The 8,357-nt window shown below is 49.3% G+C and overlaps 9 non-coding genes across 9 annotated transcripts; 3 read left to right on the top strand and 6 right to left on the bottom strand.

Moving 5' to 3' along the window:
- Nucleotides 1-874: 874 nt before the first annotated feature.
- On the bottom strand, nucleotides 875-946 carry Trnap-cgg (transfer RNA proline (anticodon CGG)). The gene has a single exon. It is a non-coding gene; the product is annotated as a tRNA-Pro (tRNA).
- A 235-nt stretch (nucleotides 947-1,181) lies between these two features.
- Trnav-uac (transfer RNA valine (anticodon UAC)) lies at nucleotides 1,182-1,254 on the top strand. The gene has a single exon. It is a non-coding gene; the product is annotated as a tRNA-Val (tRNA).
- Nucleotides 1,255-1,858: 604 nt separating this feature from the next.
- Nucleotides 1,859-1,930, bottom strand: Trnap-ugg (transfer RNA proline (anticodon UGG)). Its single transcript has one exon. It is a non-coding gene; the product is annotated as a tRNA-Pro (tRNA).
- Nucleotides 1,931-3,554: 1,624 nt separating this feature from the next.
- Trnap-cgg (transfer RNA proline (anticodon CGG)) lies at nucleotides 3,555-3,627 on the bottom strand. Its single transcript has one exon. It is a non-coding gene; the product is annotated as a tRNA-Pro (tRNA).
- Nucleotides 3,628-3,862: 235 nt separating this feature from the next.
- Nucleotides 3,863-3,935, top strand: Trnav-uac (transfer RNA valine (anticodon UAC)). The gene has a single exon. It is a non-coding gene; the product is annotated as a tRNA-Val (tRNA).
- A 604-nt stretch (nucleotides 3,936-4,539) lies between these two features.
- Trnap-ugg (transfer RNA proline (anticodon UGG)) lies at nucleotides 4,540-4,611 on the bottom strand. The gene has a single exon. It is a non-coding gene; the product is annotated as a tRNA-Pro (tRNA).
- Nucleotides 4,612-6,263: 1,652 nt separating this feature from the next.
- Trnap-cgg (transfer RNA proline (anticodon CGG)) lies at nucleotides 6,264-6,335 on the bottom strand. The gene has a single exon. It is a non-coding gene; the product is annotated as a tRNA-Pro (tRNA).
- Nucleotides 6,336-6,570: 235 nt separating this feature from the next.
- Nucleotides 6,571-6,643, top strand: Trnav-uac (transfer RNA valine (anticodon UAC)). The gene has a single exon. It is a non-coding gene; the product is annotated as a tRNA-Val (tRNA).
- Nucleotides 6,644-7,247: 604 nt separating this feature from the next.
- Trnap-ugg (transfer RNA proline (anticodon UGG)) lies at nucleotides 7,248-7,319 on the bottom strand. The gene has a single exon. It is a non-coding gene; the product is annotated as a tRNA-Pro (tRNA).
- Between the last annotated feature and the right edge of the window lie 1,038 nt (nucleotides 7,320-8,357).

Here is an 8,357-nt window from a genome sequence, read left to right as displayed (position 1 = left end):
CAGATCGACATATGACAGCGTGGAAATTTCGGCGAGCGGTGGCTAAGGGTTTAGAGAAGCCAAACGCACTAAACACAAGAAAGTCGGGAAACCGAAGCTCATAACGAAAAGATTGCGGAATGCAGTGCGGAAGCAAAACTTCGAGAAGACCAACTCTGAAGCCATCGGCGCGCTAGGAATTATTCCTCGCAAGAAGCGATCATGTAGGAAGAGCGAGCCGAGGGTGTCGCTCGACCACACAATAAATTTTTGCTTAATCCAAATTTGCAATACCGGTTCGACACTAGAATACTGCGATAGTAATAAGCACGTCGACTGCAGTGTCATTTAGGGTAGTGAGTCAGACATGGGGAGGATATAAGGCGGGTGGAATATGCAGCGGCAGGGGGCATTGCAGGGCGGGCGCCGACTTCTTGCGCTGCGGCGCGCCGGTGCCGGCGGCGGCCTGGCTGGGCTGCTGGTGCCTCCATGTAGAGCTGCCGCCGAGCCCAGGCACCGTGCCGCTAACGAAGCGATTGCCTTTGGTGACATCTTTTGCAATAACGACTGCGCGAATCGACGGTATCTCGTAAGGAAAGAAAGAGCAGCAGCTGCCGCCGAGCCCAGGCGCCGTGCCTAACACGCAGAAGGTCCCCGGTTCGATTGCGGGCGGAAACCCGTTTTCGTCGCACTCAGCAAGACACTTGCTACGATCTCTGCAGTGACCACTTAAATCAACTTCAAACGTTCCACCAGCAGGGTGCACATGGCTCAAATGAAACATGAAACTGTTTCAGAACTGGTTGTCGGATTTTAGCGCTGACTTGGAGGCCTGGAAATGCGCGAAACAGCCGCCGCCATGCGATTTGTTACCACACCGTTGTACAAAACGCAAGGGCTCGTCCGGGATTTGAACCCGGGACCTCCTGCACCCGAAGCAGGAATCATACCCCTAGACCAACGAGCCTGTCCGTTCCGAGAACGCACTGCATGTGAATGACGCCACCTTTGATGGTCTCACCCTGTAGGGCTGCAGCTCACCCAGCGTTCTCCCTGTCTGTCGCGGTTGGATTGTTTTCATCGACGTCTTTTACTATAGGAACTTCACGAATCGGAGGGAGCTCGTAGCCGATGCCCTTGCTAACACAGAAGAAAAACTGTTGCTATTACGAGTCTCCGGGTGGTACACGAAAAGAACCGTCGTTTCCGTGGTGTAGCGGTTATCACGTCTGCTTTACACGCAGAAGGTCCCCGGTTCGATCCCGGGCGGGAACACAACAATTTTAATCTATATTTCGGGTTTCATTTCCGAGATGACCTCACGTCCGCGTATGCAGAGACAAGCAATGTCGTATGCTAGACGGATAGGGCGTCATTTTACTGTCAAATACTGTTGCTCTCTTATTGCACCGGTATTTGGTAACTGGGAACGCCCCTAGCTCCATTATGGCTGGCAAAATTTATAATCCGGTTCTTCAGGGCTACTTCAAGTGCGCTTGCTACTGGCTTTCCTGAGCTCACCCTACTCGCCTTGTCACAGCTCTGTCAAAGTGTGATGCTAACTAATAATGAGAAACTCTTGGCCACTCTCAATCTTACATGCCACCACCCCTTTGTTGTTGCCGTCGTTAGTAAGATGAGGGTAGACTGTCGCACAATTAAGCTTAATCTCCACTCACGGTGCACATATTCCGCAAAGACAACCTTGTTTTCCGTTGCATGCAAAATTACCGTCTGCGTTTCTACCGAATTCCACCTACGTACTTTACTGGTGCCGCATTCTTGTTATATCCACGTGCTATAACAGGCGTCTACTCTTCATTGAGGAGCTGCAACCGGGGCTGAGTTCCACCTACTCTTCAGCACGGTCAAAATAGCAGGGCTCGTCCGGGATTTGAACCCGGGACCTCCTGCACCCAAAGCAGGAATCATACCCCTAGACCAACGAGCCACCTGCCTGGAGCAGTCAAGTTAATCCCAGGTAGTGGACCTCACAGGGAACACAAACTTTTACGTGAATTCGCAAGATAAACGCTTTCTGCAGGCAGCACTCACCACTGATGAGAAGAATATTAAAGGCAACGAATAAAAAGCGAAATAACTTCATCGAACACTGCTTATGAACAGCCGGCAGTGCCTCAGTTTCGGTATGTGGTTTCTCAGGGTTAAGAGAAGGCGAATGCACTAAACAAAAGAACATCGGGAAACCAAGCACCAACTCATAACGAAAAGATTGCACAATATACTGCAAGTAAAATTTTCAGAAGACGGATACTAAAGACGCCGCAGACAAAGGAATTATTCTATGCAGTAACGATTATCTAGGAAGCGTAAATTGCATGTGCTGCTCCACCACACAACTTCTTTTGATACTGTTTTACTTATTCTAAATTTTCATTGCCTGATCGTCTCTAGAATACTGTGTGGTATCACCTGGTTTCCAACAGCGATAGTAGTAAGTAAATCGACTACAAAGTCTTTCAAAGTAGGTCAGACACCAAAAAAAAAAAAAAAAAAAAAACGGAGCTGCGCGTAGCTCATGTCATTCTGCTTTCAAAGGTGAATCAGCGGCTGGGAGTAGTGGCGTACTCCTGTAATCCAAGCTACTGGGAGGCTGTTGTGTGGGAGAGATCTGGAAACAACTACAGATTCGGCCGTTCCATGAGCTCAGGAATGGCCGCGATGCCTTCATCGAGCTCTGCAGATCGACATATGACAGCGTGGAAATTTCGGCGAGCGGTGGCTAAGGGTTTAGAGAAGCCAAACGCACTAAACACAAGAAAGTCGGGAAACCGAAGCTCATAACGAAAAGATTGCGGAATGCAGTGCGGAAGCAAAACTTCGAGAAGACCAACTCTGAAGCCATCGGCGCGCTAGGAATTATTCCTCGCAAGAAGCGATCATGTAGGAAGAGCGAGCCGAGGGTGTCGCTCGACCACACAATAAATTTTTGCTTAATCCAAATTTGCAATACCGGTTCGACACTAGAATACTGCGATAGTAATAAGCACGTCGACTGCAGTGTCATTTAGGGTAGTGAGTCAGACATGGGGAGGATATAAGGCGGGTGGAATATGCAGCGGCAGGGGGCATTGCAGGGCGGGCGCCGACTTCTTGCGCTGCGGCGCGCCGGTGCCGGCGGCGGCCTGGCTGGGCTGCTGGTGCCTCCATGTAGAGCTGCCGCCGAGCCCAGGCACCGTGCCGCTAACGAAGCGATTGCCTTTGGTGACATCTTTTGCAATAACGACTGCGCGAATCGACGGTATCTCGTAAGGAAAGAAAGAGCAGCAGCTGCCGCCGAGCCCAGGCGCCGTGCCTAACACGCAGAAGGTCCCCGGTTCGATTGCGGGCGGAAACCCGTTTTCGTCGCACTCAGCAAGACACTTGCTACGATCTCTGCAGTGACCACTTAAATCAACTTCAAACGTTCCACCAGCAGGGTGCACATGGCTCAAATGAAACATGAAACTGTTTCAGAACTGGTTGTCGGATTTTAGCGCTGACTTGGAGGCCTGGAAATGCGCGAAACAGCCGCCGCCATGCGATTTGTTACCACACCGTTGTACAAAACGCAAGGGCTCGTCCGGGATTTGAACCCGGGACCTCCTGCACCCGAAGCAGGAATCATACCCCCTAGACCAACGAGCCTGTCCGTTCCGAGAACGCACTGCATGTGAATGACGCCACCTTTGATGGTCTCACCCTGTAGGGCTGCAGCTCACCCAGCGTTCTCCCTGTCTGTCGCGGTTGGATTGTTTTCATCGACGTCTTTTACTATAGGAACTTCACGAATCGGAGGGAGCTCGTAGCCGATGCCCTTGCTAACACAGAAGAAAAACTGTTGCTATTACGAGTCTCCGGGTGGTACACGAAAAGAACCGTCGTTTCCGTGGTGTAGCGGTTATCACGTCTGCTTTACACGCAGAAGGTCCCCGGTTCGATCCCGGGCGGGAACACAACAATTTTAATCTATATTTCGGGTTTCATTTCCGAGATGACCTCACGTCCGCGTATGCAGAGACAAGCAATGTCGTATGCTAGACGGATAGGGCGTCATTTTACTGTCAAATACTGTTGCTCTCTTATTGCACCGGTATTTGGTAACTGGGAACGCCCCTAGCTCCATTATGGCTGGCAAAATTTATAATCCGGTTCTTCAGGGCTACTTCAAGTGCGCTTGCTACTGGCTTTCCTGAGCTCACCCTACTCGCCTTGTCACAGCTCTGTCAAAGTGTGATGCTAACTAATAATGAGAAACTCTTGGCCACTCTCAATCTTACATGCCACCACCCCTTTGTTGTTGCCGTCGTTAGTAAGATGAGGGTAGACTGTCGCACAATTAAGCTTAATCTCCACTCACGGTGCACATATTCCGCAAAGACAACCTTGTTTTCCGTTGCATGCAAAATTACCGTCTGCGTTTCTACCGAATTCCACCTACGTACTTTACTGGTGCCGCATTCTTGTTATATCCACGTGCTATAACAGGCGTCTACTCTTCATTGAGGAGCTGCAACCGGGGCTGAGTTCCACCTACTCTTCAGCACGGTCAAAATGGCAGGGCTCGTCCGGGATTTGAACCCGGGACCTCCTGCACCCAAAGCAGGAATCATACCCCTAGACCAACGAGCCACCTGCCTGGAGCAGTCAAGTTAATCCCAGGTAGTGGACCTCACAGGGAACACAAACTTTTACGTGAATTCGCAAGATAAACGCTTTCTGCAGGCAGCACTCACCACTGATGAGAAGAATATTAAAGGCAACGAATAAAAGCGAAATAACTTCATCGAACACTGCTTATGAACAGCCGGCAGTGCCTCAGTTTCGGTATGTGGTTTCTCAGGGTTAAGAGAAGGCGAATGCACTAAACAAAAGAACATCGGGAAACCAAGCACCAACTCATAACGAAAAGATTGCACAATATACTGCAAGTAAAATTTACAGAAGACGGATACTGAAGACGCCGCACACAAAAGAATTATTCTATGCAGTAACGATTATCTAGGAAGCGTAAATTGCATGTGCTGCTCCACCACACAACTTCTTTTGATACTGTTTTACTTATTCTAAATTTTCATTGCCTGATCGTCCCTAGAATACTGTGTGGTATCAACTGGTTTCCAACAGCGATAGTAGTAAGTAAATCGACTACAAAGTCTTTCAAAGTAGGTCAGACACCAAAAAAAAAAAAAAAAAAAAAAAAAAAAAAAAAAAAAAAAAAAAAAAAAAACGGAGCTGCGCGTAGCTCATGTCATTCTGCTTTCAAAGGTGAATCAGCGGCTGGGAGTTAGTGGCGTACTCCTGTAATCCAAGCTACTGGGAGGCTGTTGTGTGGGAGAGATCTGGAAACAACTACAGATTCGGCCGTTCCATGAGCTCAGGAATGGCCGCGATGCCTTCATCGAGCTCTGCAGATCGACATATGACAGCGTGGAAATTTCGGCGAGCGGTGGCTAAGGGTTTAGAGAAGCCAAACGCACTAAACACAAGAAAGTCGGGAAACCGAAGCTCATAACGAAAAGATTGCGGAATGCAGTGCGGAAGCAAAACTTCGAGAAGACCAACTCTGAAGCCATCGGCGCGCTAGGAATTATTCCTCGCAAGAAGCGATCATGTAGGAAGAGCGAGCCGAGGGTGTCGCTCGACCACACAATAAATTTTTGCTTAATCCAAATTTGCAATACCGGTTCGACACTAGAATACTGCGATAGTAATAAGCACGTCGACTGCAGTGTCATTTAGGGTAGTGAGTCAGACATGGGGAGGATATAAGGCGGGTGGAATATGCAGCGACAGGGGGCATTGCAGGGCGGGCGCCGACTTCTTGCGCTGCGGCGCGCCGGTGCCGGCGGCGGCCTGGCTGGGCTGCTGGTGCCTCCATGTAGAGCTGCCGCCGAGCCCAGGCACCGTGCGCTAACGAAGCGATTGCCTTTGGTGACATCTTTTGCAATAACGACTGCGCGAATCGACGGTATCTCGTAAGGAAAGAAAGAGCAGCAGCTGCCGCCGAGCCCAGGCGCCGTGCCTAACACGCAGAAGGTCCCCGGTTCGATTGCGGGCGGAAACCCGTTTTCGTCGCACTCAGCAAGACACTTGCTACGATCTCTGCAGTGACCACTTAAATCAACTTCAAACGTTCCACCAGCAGGGTGCACATGGCTCAAATGAAACATGAAACTGTTTCAGAACTGGTTGTCGGATTTTAGCGCTGACTTGGAGGCCTGGAAATGCGCGAAACAGCCGCCGCCATGCGATTTGTTACCACACCGTTGTACAAAACGCAAGGGCTCGTCCGGGATTTGAACCCGGGACCTCCTGCACCCGAAGCAGGAATCATACCCCTAGACCAACGAGCCTGTCCGTTCCGAAAACGCACTGCATGTGAATGACGCCACCTTTGATGGTCTCACCCTGTAGGGCTGCAGCTCACCCAGCGTTCTCCCTGTCTGTCGCGGTTGGATTGTTTTCATCGACGTCTTTTACTATAGGAACTTCACGAATCGGAGGGAGCTCGTAGCCGATGCCCTTGCTAACACAGAAGAAAAACTGTTGCTATTACGAGTCTCCGGGTGGTACACGAAAAGAACCGTCGTTTCCGTGGTGTAGCGGTTATCACGTCTGCTTTACACGCAGAAGGTCCCCGGTTCGATCCCGGGCGGGAACACAACAATTTTAATCTATATTTCGGGTTTCATTTCCGAGATGACCTCACGTCCGCGTATGCAGAGACAAGCAATGTCGTATGCTAGACGGATAGGGCGTCATTTTACTGTCAAATACTGTTGCTCTCTTATTGCACCGGTATTTGGTAACTGGGAACGCCCCTAGCTCCATTATGGCTGGCAAAATTTATAATCCGGTTCTTCAGGGCTACTTCAAGTGCGCTTGCTACTGGCTTTCCTGAGCTCACCCTACTCGCCTTGTCACAGCTCTGTCAAAGTGTGATGCTAACTAATAATGAGAAACTCTTGGCCACTCTCAATCTTACATGCCACCACCCCTTTGTTGTTGCCGTCGTTAGTAAGATGAGGGTAGACTGTCGCACAATTAAGCTTAATCTCCACTCACGCTGCACATATTCCGCAAAGACAACCTTGTTTTCCGTTGCATGCAAAATTACCGTCTGCGTTTCTACCGAATTCCACCTACGTACTTTACTGGTGCCGCATTCTTGTTATATCCACGTGCTATAACAGGCGTCTACTCTTCATTGAGGAGCTGCAACCGGGGCTGAGTTCCACCTACTCTTCAGCACGGTCAAAATGGCAGGGCTCGTCCGGGATTTGAACCCGGGACCTCCTGCACCCAAAGCAGGAATCATACCCCTAGACCAACGAGCCACCTGCCTGGAGCAGTCAAGTTAATCCCAGGTAGTGGACCTCACAGGGAACACAAACTTTTACGTGAATTCGCAAGATAAACGCTTTCTGCAGGCAGCACTCACCACTGATGAGAAGAATATTAAAGGCAACGAATAAAAAGCGAAATAACTTCATCGAACACTGCTTATGAACAGCCGGCAGTGCCTCAGTTTCGGTATGTGGTTTCTCAGGGTTAAGAGAAGGCGAATGCACTAAACAAAAGAACATCGGGAAACCAAGCACCAACTCATAACGAAAAGATTGCACAATATACTGCAAGTAAAATTTTCAGAAGACGGATACTAAAGACGCCGCAGACAAAGGAATTATTCTATGCAGTAACGATTATCTAGGAAGCGTAAATTGCATGTGCTGCTCCACCACACAACTTCTTTTGATACTGTTTTACTTATTCTAAATTTTCATTGCCTGATCGTCTCTAGAATACTGTGTGGTATCACCTGGTTTCCAACAGCGATAGTAGTAAGTAAATCGACTACAAAGTCTTTCAAAGTAGGTCAGACACCAAAAAAAAAAAAAAAAAAAAAAACGGAGCTGCGCGTAGCTCATGTCATTCTGCTTTCAAAGGTGAATCAGCGGCTGGGAGTAGTGGCGTACTCCTGTAATCCAAGCTACTGGGAGGCTGTTGTGTGGGAGAGATCTGGAAACAACTACAGATTCGGCCGTTCCATGAGCTCAGGAATGGCCGCGATGCCTTCATCGAGCTCTGCAGATCGACATATGACAGCGTGGAAATTTCGGCGAGCGGTGGCTAAGGGTTTAGAGAAGCCAAACGCACTAAACACAAGAAAGTCGGGAAACCGAAGCTCATAACGAAAAGATTGCGGAATGCAGTGCGGAAGCAAAACTTCGAGAAGACCAACTCTGAAGCCATCGGCGCGCTAGGAATTATTCCTCGCAAGAAGCGATCATGTAGGAAGAGCGAGCCGAGGGTGTCGCTCGACCACACAATAAATTTTTGCTTAATCCAAATTTGCAATACCGGTTCGACACTAG

The sequence above is a fragment of the Schistocerca cancellata genome, unplaced genomic scaffold (assembly GCF_023864275.1).
Source record: "Schistocerca cancellata isolate TAMUIC-IGC-003103 unplaced genomic scaffold, iqSchCanc2.1 HiC_scaffold_631, whole genome shotgun sequence".
NCBI classification, from domain to species: Eukaryota; Metazoa; Arthropoda; class Insecta; order Orthoptera; family Acrididae; genus Schistocerca; species Schistocerca cancellata.
Note: the sequence above shows the minus strand (reverse complement) of the source record. Positions and strands in the feature narration are given on the sequence as shown.